Source organism: Brachycentrus maculatus, unplaced genomic scaffold (genome assembly GCF_059751285.1).
Source record: "Brachycentrus maculatus isolate JH-2025_06_01 unplaced genomic scaffold, ASM5975128v1 h1tg000159l, whole genome shotgun sequence".
NCBI classification, from domain to species: domain Eukaryota; kingdom Metazoa; phylum Arthropoda; class Insecta; order Trichoptera; family Brachycentridae; genus Brachycentrus; species Brachycentrus maculatus.
In genome coordinates this window covers 337,972-351,898 of record NW_028280912.1, presented here as the reverse complement: position 1 = coordinate 351,898, position 13,927 = coordinate 337,972, and the positions used below count along the sequence as shown (strand labels likewise).

The window sequence follows — 13,927 nt, the reverse complement described above, 5'->3', positions numbered from 1 at the left end:
AATTAAGACCTTTGACGCACATGTTCTCAGAGAGGTCTTTCGAGATAATGATTTTTCTCTCGGAATTAAATTTTCGAAAATACTTGTTTTTAGAAATTCAGAATCTAGAAGCATTGCTCCACTTTATCCGAACTGGTCTGGTTATCCTTTTCTAAAAAGGGTGGAAAACAAACTCAACCTACGAAATAAATATGCATAATACGGTTCCAGAATGTCTAAAAAAGCTCACGCCTTAGAGTGTCTCTGCTGTTGCGGTTTGATGGGATCATATGCTTTTCCATCATAAGTTAGACACCGTGAGAGTTATTAACTAAAAAAGGCATTTATTCCCAAAATCATTTCTATAATTTTTCCCCCCGATCGAATAAAAAATTTAGATTAAATAATTTTAGTAAAAAACCCTTGACGGGTTTTTTTAAGGCGATCTATAAAAAATAAAAACATATGTCTTATTATGTACTAATACAACTAGTAGAATAATTTAACATTCATTAATTCATATTTTGATATTCTTGAAATCGAACCCGAATCTTGTGCGTAGTAGTCACACACGCCAACCATTACACTATGGAAGTGGAAAGAATATGTAAAATAAATATGATTAAATACCAAAAAATCTAATACACACTTTTATTCCGAACGTACTATATCTCCTGAAATTTTTAATGTAAAAAATGCATTGGCGCATATCATTGCGTTCGTATTTTTCCGTGAGGCTTCGTGAATCTCCCGTCTCCTTCTCACGCACGGGGAAAACTTCACGGGGTCATGCTTTGTCTCGTTCGCCCGTTTCCCCCAGCGCCGATACGCACGGTTTTATCGCCGTCATAGCAAGTGGTGGTATAGATTGTTTACATGTCATTCTGAATCTACAGTTCGGCCGTGCAACACGTCGGTGGTGTAAGAGAAAATTTACGAATACACTCGCGATATTATTATCGAGTATCTTTGACTGAAAAAATCGTATAAAAACGTTCTAGTGAAATCAAACAGTGCTTTATTTTTAATTAAATTAAAATTCACAGAACAAGCGTGAAATAAATCCAAAATAGTGATTTTTTAAAATATATACTGATAGTGATTTTTATCAGCATTTTGCATTTTCAATTTATTTTTCGAGGGACAGAAAACAAACGTAAGTTTTTATTTATTTTATTATCCTTTCAGTAACGATCAGGTTTGTTATTCTGTTATATACATATACATTTTAGTTATTTATATATTTTTTGTTAATAAAGAAGGCAATTTTTTTTCGTACTAAAATGACAGTTGGTTTTCATTGAAAATAAGACAATGTTTAGGGTCTTTGATAATGATGTTGAATGCGTCAAAACACTTGTAACAAAAGATTTCAAGAAAAAGTGGTATTCACCAATTTTTTTTTTAAATGGATAGATACTACCTCAAAATGGGTGTCAAAACAATTAATGAAAAAATAACATAATTATTCTTTATGCTTCTTTTCATTTCACTAAACATAGCCAATTCATATTTAAATGTCTAGATTTAAAAATATATTAATGTGATAGGAAGAAGTTACGCGGTGAATAAAGTCTTATACAATATTAAAATATTGTTAATTAATTAATAAAATAAAATTCAAAAACTTTATAAATTAAATTAATTGTAAAAAAAATAAAAATACACTATAATTTATATTTGTGATTTTCCATTTTATAATTAAAATATAACTACGTTTTAAAATCACTATAAAATAAATTTATAGTGATGTTAAAACAGTTACATTTTAATTATTAAAAATATAATTTTCTATTAAAAATACATACATTAATAAATGGAAAATCAAATAACTCTGTGAAATAAATTCATTGTCAAAAATAATAAAATATAATTTTTAAAAAATAATAATAAATTTCAAAAATATTAGTATTTAAATAAATTGTCAAAAAATATTAAAATTTCATAAATCAATTAATAATACAAATTTAAAAGTGTCATTAATTAATTAGGGTAGAAATTCATAGTTAGCGTTATTCACGTTGCATTCTCGAGTCACAACACCATCTCTGTTTATCTTACAAATATGACAGGCCGAAACGAATCAAAGCACTTGTAGTAAACAAACTGAATTCATTATCAAAATATGCACCCTACTTCTGGGAAGGCGAACAGATAAACAGCCTCATTTGCATATTACTCTTTCGGATATCGAGAAACAGAGCAGGTTCCGAATAAATGGATACATTTATTAACTCATTCATATCAAATAAATTAGATCTAATCTAATTTATATTTACATTTCCAAGTCAGTCTAACAGAAGACCGTTTCAAATGGAAAAAAGTCGTCCACCGCACACGTAATATTTAATTAAATGTACCCCTTTGTTCGGTCAAAAGTTAAGATTCGAAGAAAAACTAAGTGTTTCAGCTTTTACTGACATTTCTTGGTAGAACTGCGTTTTATATAATGATAAAACAACAACAAATTAGATCTAATCTAATTTTTATTCCGATTTCTAAGTCAAACTAAATCTTTAAGCTTTTTACTGACATTTCTTGGTGGAACTGCGTTTTTTTATAACGATAAAACAACAACAAATTAGATCTAATCTAATTTATATTCCGTTTTCTCAGTCAGTCTCATTCTAATTTTTTTGGCTTTTTACTGACATTTCTTGGTAGAACTGCATTTTATATAACAATAAAAGTGTTTTTTTTATTTCACCAGAAACTGTTTACTAAACGTAAGATCAAAATTCTGATCTAAATGTTTTTAGTACATTACACTACACAGAAAAATAAATAAAAAGTAAGGAATAATGCTTGCAGGAAGAAGGCTTTAAATTTATAATTTAATTTTAATTATGATGATGTGGGTAACAAAGAAACTGGTCGCCGGTCAAATGAATTAATTGCGATTTCAAAAATGCTATTCAGTATTAATAGTAAAAGTTTAACAATGTGAAATATTAAAAAGGTTAAATAAAAAAGTACAGTAAAGACAGTGCTAATTAACCCTCAATTCAACGACTGCGTTCGTTCCACGTCAGTTGCGTGCCTGTTCGCCAAAATGAACTACAAAGTCATGAATAGAAAAAAAACCTTGGTACTGAGAAAGCCAATAATAATAAAACCTGGCTTATTTATATAAGTTATTCTGTCCGCCTCCGTAGTGTAATGGTCAGCACGCTCGGCTACCGTTCTGGAGGTCCCGGGTTCGATTCCCAGGGGGGTTTAATAAATATAAGTGATTTTTTCACTCTAATATTTATTAAATTTTACACTGGACTGGTACCTTAAGTGGAGGGCTGATCACCTTTCCTTCATGTGTAAACGATCGAGATAACACAGCGTTTATATGAAGCAGTGCCCTATGCACCATTGGGGTGCGGTAAGGGTTTTATTATTATTATTATTATTTATATAACGCTATTTTTACAAAATATCGTCCCAAGGGCGCTACTGTTGTATTCCTCATACATATATGCACAAATCTGGCCATGTATTATATGTAATAAAATCTATGAATATTATTATCATTTCTTCGACTCTCTCGGGAAGATTAAACGACTAGAATGACGCCATTTAAAAAGGTTTATTTGTTGTATAACACGTTTATCTACCTAATTAAATATGCAAAATTCAGAAAGCGTGCTTCAAATAACATTAAAAAGTGGCAATGTTGAGAATAACACACTAATCCAAAGCGTTTAAAATCAACGTCAAATTAACCTGTGTTTAGATATCCCAAACGGGGAATCAACATATCGCCCACTCCTTTCAAGAACGTCATAAATCAAAAATCGTCAATTTTCAGTTGTGCATGTTTTCGGAATGCCCAGAAAATGTACTATATCCCAGCATAAGAGGCATATTTTTAACTTAATATTTACCCGCTACAGGGCAGAAAGAGATGTTTTTTGCATTTTGAAGAAAAGGTATTGTTTAATATTTTTTTAAATATACTAAATATTTTTCAAATGGAGAAAAAACCTGCAGGTTTTACCTAAAAATATCTGTTGTACAGTAAAAAGTTCAATAAGTGGCTTGATATGATCTCCTGAAAAATCAAGTTTTTATATTTATGACGTTCCTGAAAGGAGTGAGCGATATGATATTGCCACGGTTATCAAAACTGACGAAGGTCCCAGAGATAAAATCATAAATTCAAATAAATAATACCCTTATAAGATAAACACGGACGTGAGGGAGACATTTATTATCACACGCTAAATACAAGATTCTCACCACTTCTCGGAAAACTTGCCGGAGATTTTAAAAACTGCACAAAGAACTTTGTGTCGGGGACGTGATTTATGGTCCGGCATTATTAATGAGATTGGAACCGGCACAAAAAATGTGACCCAACAATCGCAATGGGATTTGGCACCATGTGAATAGAAATAAACAAATCATCTCGTCATACTTAACACTTCACAGCAAAGCTGGCCTCTTGTACCTGCTTTTGTACCCTTGTTACAAAAATGGCGTGCTATTATTACTTCTCAATCTTAAAGTAGCTTTAAATGAAAAAGATTAGGACTTTAAAAATAGATGTGAAAGAAACATCAGAAGCAAAAAAATAAATGTTATTTCTTATTTTAATATGTATATTAATTTTATATTAATTGCTAAATGATTATTATAAATTTGTTTGAAGTTCTCTGGATTAATTGAAGTTAATATGTTCCATTTTAATAACAAACGATTTTGCACCTTTTTTATTGTCATTAAAAAAGAGTAGATTAAAAATGATGATAAGGTTATTAATATTTTTTTATAACTTAGTCCCAAAATATTTTTTAAATAAAAAGACTATTAATAAAAATAATGGCTAATTTATATTGCCCCGTTTATGTGTTATGTCAAAATATCAAATTGTATCCTTCTTTAAACCCTTATCCGGACCTCAATGGTGCATAGGGCACAGCATCATATAAACGCGGTGTTATCTTGATCGTTAACACATGAAGGAAAGGCGATCAGCCCTCCGCTTCAGGTACCAATCCAGGGTAATGATCCAGTGAAAAAATCACTTATATTTATTTGACTCCCTGGAAATCGAACCCGGGACCTCCAAAACGGTAGCCGAGCGTGCTGATCATTACACTACAGAGGCAAATCTTATACTAAGTAATAAAAATCAAAATCAGCAAATGTAAAAACAGTTTATTGTTCTGAAATAAAGGATTTGCCAATATCAATGGTGTTTGGAATCGAGCTGTTGTACCAAATGAAGAATAAGTTAGTTTATTTCGTACCTCCATTTTACCAATGTGAGAGACACAGTGCGTGTATGGAATGGCAGGTGACTGATCACCGATGAAGTGGCGATATCAAGGTAAATGTTAATGAACAGTTACTGACCGAGTATGTCCGAGTGCTGCAACTTGTACAAAAACATTCCTGAATTCAGTTTACTGAATACATGTACCATAATACAATTCATTAAACAAAATTGAACATAAAAATGTATAATTATAAATACAAAAATAAAACACATGTCGCTCACTCCTTTCAACAACGTCATATATCAAAATACTTGATTTTCAGTAGATCGTTTTTAAACTTTAAAAATAAAATAAAATGTATTAAAAATGAACATCAAGCCACTAATTGAACTTTTTACTATACAACAAATCTTTTTAGGTAAAACCTGAATGTTTTTTCTCCATTTGAAAAATATTTAGTATATTTAAAAAAAATAATTAAACCAAACCTTTTCTTCAAAATGCAAAAACAACACTTTCTGCCCTGTAGGGCGTAAATATTAAGTTAAAAATATGCTGCTTTTGCTGGGATATAGAACATTGTATGACACCACTTAAGAGTTTTTTTTAAATATGAACTCGACTAATTTAGAGAACTACAGATGTTCTCATCGACAGGTGAAAATGCAAACTTTGTATTTTCATTTTTTGATCTGAACATCTCGTTCAAGTTCTCGAAACTGGTCGTTTTTACATTAATAAACTCGAAACTGGTCTTATACGAGTGTTTTATTATTAATATTTCAATCATTATTTTATACCGCAAAATTAATGCCAAATAAATATATAATATTATAATAAAAAAATGTATCCATTAGATTTCCGATAAGATTTCAAACTACATATTATGAATTTAGATTTTTTTAAATTGATATTTTACTTGGCAAATACCACTTTTTTCTTAAAATTAGATATTATGTTTATTAAAAAGCATTTTTATAAAATGAGCTTACGAAAAGAACACGTGTTTAAATTTTTTTTAAATATAATTGAATTAGGTAGCGATGCTATAGAAAGTTGTTCGCTTCTAAAGAACACTTAAAACTGTTTAAAGAAGTGAAATTGTTTACCTTTGTACCTTAAATAATCTTTTACCTCGCCGGCCGACTTTTTAGTATAAACCATATTTCTTTGTTTATGCTACAATGTCTATATTTACTAATTTTTAAGTCCGTTCATTTGATTTTATATCTAAATATTGGTTATGTTGCAATTTACTTTCTTTTTTCATTCTAGATTATTTTTTCCAATACTTATTTTTATTCCTAGCACATTTTATTTTTAAATAATCTTTTAAGTCTAATCCATTGAAGTTTAAGAAAATGGTGTAATATAATTTATCAGATGATTTAATTAATGATAATTTATCTTTGATGAGATGTCAAAAAATAATATGAAAATAACTCCTGTAATTGGAGATAATCCAGATTTTGTGAACAAGTATTTGGACACACTCAAAATGTTGTAAATAAATTATCTGGTCAAATTATAAGCTTAATAATAAAAATGAAAATGGTATTTTCTGGCGTTTCTCATGTGTGTGATTATAATCCAGGATTCGGATCTCACATACTAATATAAGAGTTTCTGCTTAATAAAAAGCTTCTTTACATCTCACCAATAGATGTTTCTAGTGAAGTTCTAGTGATTCATGAACAAGGTTTCTAAATTGGTTCATATATATAGAACTTCCAAGAATTTGAGTAGTGTGGTTGTCAATAATGGGTAGAATTGGTGAATGTTACACGTGTGTAAAGTGATCACTTAAACCAGCCTATGACGGTCGTAAGCCCCGTAAATGCCCAGACTTCCATATTCTTCTTCATCTTTGATGAGATGTCAAAAAATAATATAATTTATCAGTATTTGTATTATTATTGACCATTATTTTTTTACATATAGAAAAACACAAGTCTGAATCCCTGTTTCCTGACAAAAACTAATCATATAAATTTTTTGAAATATTTTATCCTTCATAATTAATAAAATTAAAATATTGTGTTAATTCACAATATTTTTAGTGCATCCAAATTTGGGGTTGTCCACTTTGTCCACTGAGAGTTTTTTTTTATTTATATGAAATCTCAACATAGATGAAGGAAAATGTGGAAATCTGGGAATGCATCTATTTATGTTGAGATGTCAATATTAATATTTTATTTTCAGTTAACTCATTTAAAAATATATTATTTTGAAATAAACATCATGTTTATTTTGTTTTTATTTTTAATTCGACTGAGAGACTAATGATTATGTTTTCATACATTATTCGTTACTCAGATATGTTTCATATCTAAGGTTAGCCAGTCGGGAATCGAATATGTAATAGTCAAACGCATTTACCACTACACTAAGGAGGAGGGCGTTGTTATATTGTATGCCTTCATCGTGTTTTTTTTACATATCATGTGTAGGTGTGTCTAAACAAAGCCAAATGGTACATATTTAACAACACAATAAATAATGTAGGTACGCATAATGCATTATCACTTATTTGCAACATTTTAATGGGTTATTCGTGATGAATACAGATTCTATATTATTTATATTCAAAGCATTTACTTTGTGGTCAAACATTTTAATTGATATTAGTAATGTTAGTAAATAACCACTCACCGACTACTTCTGTCTACCGGTTTCGAGACGTACCCGTCTCTTCGTCAGGACATACACTACAATTTAACAATCATGCGAACAACACTACACCACACCCACTTAGTACTATTCACATACACTATCACTACACATGCAAAACATGCAGAGCGAGTTGTTAGTCCCACCATAGTTTCCCAAAAGCATGGTGGGACTAACAACTCGCTCTGCATGTTTTGCATGTGTAGTGATAGTGTATGTGAATAGTACTAAGTGGGTGTGGTGTAGTGTTGTTCGCATGATTGTTAAATTGTAGTGTATGTCCTGACGAAGAGACGGGTACGTCTCGAAACCGGTAGACAGAAGTAGTCGGTGAGTGGTTATTTACTAACATTACTAATATCAATTAATACAGATTCTTCTTACATGTCTTGTTTTAAAATAATAGTATGATTTATAGCTTTTTTAAGGGGATTACCCATTCAGTTATAAATATGGAGTTAGTCAACCTACATCTGTTTGAAATTATGGCTCTGCCTAATGGGTATTTGTTACGTTTCGGTTACCCAATTGGACCGTGTTATGCAGAAACCACCCAACCCAGAATTTGCACAATTTTACTTTTTGATGAATGCTACTTCATCAACAATTTTTAATTTTATTAGACACCCAACCCAAAAGTTCATCGCCATAAATTTTTTCACAACCAATAATCCATGTAAAAAAATATGTAATAAACATTCATGTCAACCTATGACAGCTTTCAGCATTTTTCACGATAAAATTATTTACATATTTGAAAATACATATTGTAGAAAAAAATCATGTGGTTCGGATGTGTTCGACTTTGAATTAGAAGAAAGAAAGAAAATAATAATTTCGCTGAAACCATCCAAGATGGTTAAATGTGTTCATTCTATATTTTTTTTAAATGTTGCTGTAACTATTCAACCAATGAAATACCGAACAGTGACCTTATTGACAAAAATAATGAAAATTTTAAATATAAAACACAGTAAACAATGCTTCTTTATGGTAATATTAAAACAAACCTTACTTCTATCATTTAAGAGAGGTATTATTTTTTTTTAATTCTGTAACTTTCAAATACAATTATCTCAGCTTGCCAATTTGTGAGTTGGATGGTTACTGCATAACATGGTCCAATAAGGATTGATTTTATATCACATCGACGTATTATTACATTGATTATTAATTACATGACGGCAAGATGATCAGTTCTGCGCTTCAGGTGCGAGTCCCGGGTGATATTAAATAAATATTAGGGTGAAAAAATACTTTGATTTATTTTGACCCCCTAGGTATTCAAACCCGGGGCCTCCAGCACGGAAGGTAAACGCGCTCACCATTAAACTACGGAGGTGGACTTATACTCTTCACTAGTGTACTCATTCACTTAATTGTATAAGAATATTATTTATTCTGCATAAAATATATCAATACACCAGGATAAATCTTGCTACGTGCCATTTTATATATTTTTGCATGATTCGCGCATAACCAATTATTACTGTTATCCACGCTTTGTAGTAACGCGTTATCTATCCATTGTAATCGACCACCCGAACGTGTATAGTTTTATAAATATATATACATAAGTACAAAGTTGACCACAATAAACAGGAATAGATTACAAAGGTACATCGTTGACTAATAAACTCCTGTATAAGATTTCTACAAAATCGTTTGAACGTGCCTTCAAACAGTTGAATGAATTAATTACAATGTGTAAACAAAATATGCTGTAAATTGATCATAAAACTAACTGTTTGAATATTTAAAAAAAGCTGAAATATATATGTATATTATAATAGCCGCCTGTCCGCCTCCGTAGTGTAATGGTCAGCACGCTTGGCCACCGTTCTGGAGGTTCCGGGATCGATTCCCAGGGGGGGTTAAATAAATATAATTGATTTTTTCACTCTAATATTTATTCAACATAACCTTGGACTGGCACCTGAAGCGGAGGGCTGATCACTTTTCCTTCATGTGTTATCGATCAATATAACACTGCATTTATATGATGCAGTGTCATATGCACCATTGGGGGGCGTATGAAGGTTTGAAGAGAAGAATATTATAATAACACAGAATCTGTTTCTTACATTATTTTTTTTTAAACAATATGTATGTACTCGTAGAAACGTCCGATCCCAACATCACATATCGCTCACTCCTTTCAAGAACGTCATAAATCAAAAATCGTCAATTTTCAGTTGTGCATGTTTTCGGAATGCCCAGAAAATGTACTATATCCCAGCAAAAGAGGCATATTTTTAACATAATATTTACCCGCTACAGGGCACAAAATGTTGTTTTTGCATTTTGAAGAAAATGTATTGTTTAATTATTTTTATAAATAAATTAAATATTTTTCAAATGTAGAAAAAACCTTCAGGTTTTACCTAAAAAGATCTGTTGCACGGTAAAGAGTTCAATAAGTGGCTTGATATTTATTTTTAATACATTGTGTTTTATTTTTAAACTTTAAAATCGTTCTCCTGAAAAATCAAGTATTTTGATTTATGACGTTCTTGAAAGGAGTGAGCGATATGCCATATATAATATTATCATAAAACCAGCAAAATCTCTTTCTTACATTAATTTATTGGTAAATCTACATTCCATACAATAGTATTTAGTAATATGTATGTAGAAACATCCCAATCTCACTATTACATATACCATATCATCATAAAACACGCAGAATCTCTTTCTTACATTAATTCATTGTAAAACTGTATTTAATGCAATAGTATTTAGTAATTTGTATGTAAAAAGCATCCAAATCTGAGTAAATTTTATCATAAAACACTCAGAATCTATTTCGTACATTAATTTAATGGTAAAAATGTATTTCTCGTAATACATAGTATTTGGTAATATGTAAAAACATCAGTTCTCAACATCTCATAACACGGTTCATTAAAAATGTATATTTTTGTTTATTGGCTATCGAGATACGCCAAATTTATGTAAAATGCAAAGTAAGCATTACTTATTGGTCATTTGAAGCGTGTGTTTTCCAATAAATTCGTAGTTTACACATTTATTATCTGTTAAGTGCGCTCGTGTATTAAACGATAATACTAGTATAACAGATTCAATTACCGAATTGGTTATCTTTTTTTATTAAACTAAAAATTTACATACACTTCGTCTTATCAACGTGCTGCTGTATTTTTTTTCGCGATGGTGTCTATAAAAATAATATTTGAACGTGCCTAGAGAGGCTGCAGGAAGCGATTCCACGATTTTGATTATGTCGTGATTTCATCTGATGGGAAAGCGATTGGCATTGAATTGTTTCTTTTTTTGAGGCTAACATGACGATGTTTCCTGAAGAATTAATTATTGATTAAACACGAGATGATCTTCGATCAATTATTACTCATTCTCTTGATTAGTTTGTAAGCTAAAACAAATATTAGAAAAAATCATCATCATGCCGCTTTCCCGCAGGGGTACCTGCTCAAGGGCGATCACTGCGATTGTGCAGACGAAAGCCAGTTAGATGTCTTCTAGCTTACTAACTGACTATCCTTCCCCACAGGGGTAGGCAAAGAGAATAGAACATCACACCAATGCGTCTTTCCAAACAATCTTCGCCGCTTTCACATTTATGCATGTTCTCATACAACACACCCGCCTATTATTACGACTTTTGACTTGACACTTTCAAGTATTTTGAATACTTGATCATGCCAAGCTTTCCTCGAAATTCTACCACTTGTATTACCAGTTACATTCGCCTCATGAATTTGTTTTACTGTCCTTTCTTAACTCATTCGATTCACATGCCCAAACCATTTCAACAAACCTTTTTTTATTATTTTTATGGATAATGCTTATCTCAGCCTTGCATTCTTCCTTTTATCTCAATCGAACATCTTCATATCATACGAGATAATACAATCATCAATACATATATTCGAATAGAGACGATTCATATTTTTATAAAAAGGCTTATACCTGGCATTGGCCGACTTAACTGATCACTTTATACTCCGTGTACCGTTCACCATTCTTAGCCCTGTGAATTGCCCTGGGTCTGTTGCGATATTTAACACAATATATCTCGACATATGGCCTTCAAAGAAAACATACTCGTATATCGTTAATTTAATAATCGCCTGGATGGACAAGCGTCTAGACTAACTGCTAATTGATTTTCGCAAAACGTATTCACCTTTAGCATATCAAATTCAGAGCAAATAACGGGCAATTTAAAATCCATTCAGGTAGATAACATAATACTTCATAAGTAACATAACGAAATAGAGATTTTGGTGTCTATATATTATATACAAATTTTACTCGTTAAAAGAATGATGCATCTTTTACAGAACACATCCATATTGGTCTACACCTACCAAATTAAGAAATTTCAGAGGTGCATATTACCATATTATGTTAACATATTTAACATATTATGTTTAATACGAAATGTGAGCCTACTTAACTGAGCACAGGCAATCAAAATTTTGAGCAATTGTGTTATTTTCACAAAAATAGACTTTTTTCCGCGGCACACCGACTTATCACCACGGTACACCAGTGTGCCGCGGCACACACGCGGCGGAACAATGGTCCACTGTACGATTAGACATGTAGCTCACTCCTTTCAAGAACGTCATAAATCAAAAAACTTTATTTTTCAGGAGAACGTTTTTAAAGTTTAAAAATATAATACAATGTATTCAAAATAAATATCAAGCCACTTATTGACCTTTTTATTGTGCAACAGATCTTTTTTAGGTAAAACCTGAAGGTTTTTTCTCCATTTGAAAAATATTTAACATATTTAAAAAAAGTAATTAAACAATACCCTTTCTTCAAAATGCAAAAACAACACTTTCAGCCCTATAGCGGGTAAATATTAAGTAAAAAATATACAGATACAGTACATTTTCTGGGCATTCTGAAAACATGCACAACTGAAAATTGACGATTTTTGATTTATGACGTTCTTGAAAGGAGTGAGCGATGTATGTATTTCTTATTAATAACAACAATACTTATATTTCTCTAATTTATAGAAAGTCATTGTTACAAAATATCGTCTCAAAAAATATTTAATTTTTTTATTTAATTTAATGTTTTGCTATATTTTATATCCATGCTTAATTTTAATCTAAATCGAAAAAATAAACACTGATCTAAATGTAATTAATCAACTACACTCTACAGAAAAAATGGAGGAATATTGCTTGAATAAAAATGGGTATGAATTTATAAATTAATTTCAATTTAAATGAAAGGGAAAAATATTTGAAAACTTTATATTGAAACCCGTAGATGGAAGCATCTGCTGCTTTCGAAACTAGTCGTAACCATGTAAAGTGGTAAAAAACAAGTGTTTTATTAATAATCGGAATCTTCGGTTGTGGTTAGAATATGGTGATTTAAATTATATTTGTGAACAATCATGTAAACGTAAATTTACTTGACATATGTTGCTCCGCATATAGCATCATTATCAAACCTTGTAGCAGAGATAAATTAAAGGAAGATAATTATTTCATATTCAAGATTAAACTTGCATTAAAACAAAACTCCATGTGAGGAACATCACTAAATGAAAAAAAACGGATGCATACATCAAAATTCACACGCAAGGCAACTCTAAATGTGCAAGTCTTATTATGCAATCGTTGTTGCCACGGAAGAGCTTTAAAAATACAATTCCGTGTTTTTCTCAATTTCAGTTCATACAAATAGCGATTTCCCAATAGATGAGATAATAGTATACATTGTTCGGCTTGCGATATCGAGATAATTCGACGTGTAATTACAAACACCATTTGTTATTTAATTTAGTGTTTGTATAGACGGTAATCTTGTAGATATATCTACGAGGTAAGCTGCTTAATCAAGCGTAGCGGTTTCGATCATTGATCTATCAAAGTAGACGAATAAAAAATAAGCACTCATTGATCGTTAATTGTATTTGCACAGTATAAATATTATGATAAATCGAAGTACGGTGCCAGCTCGCTAACGATTTCGCTTCTCTGATGACAAAAATTCTACCTTCTGAAGCCGTGATAGCTTTTAACCTAGCCGTCAACTGGGCTGAAGAA

General features: G+C 30.9%; 1 protein-coding gene across 1 annotated transcript in view; it reads left to right on the top strand.

Moving 5' to 3' along the window:
* The first annotated feature begins 860 nt into the window (after window positions 1–860).
* MICAL-like (protein) overlaps window positions 861–13,927 on the top strand; it is a 175,745-nt gene continuing 162,678 nt past the window's right edge. The window contains exon 1 of the mRNA XM_088261593.1: window positions 861–1,135. The gene's annotated coding sequence lies outside the window, so the exon portion shown is untranslated. The remainder of the gene's footprint in view (window positions 1,136–13,927) is intronic.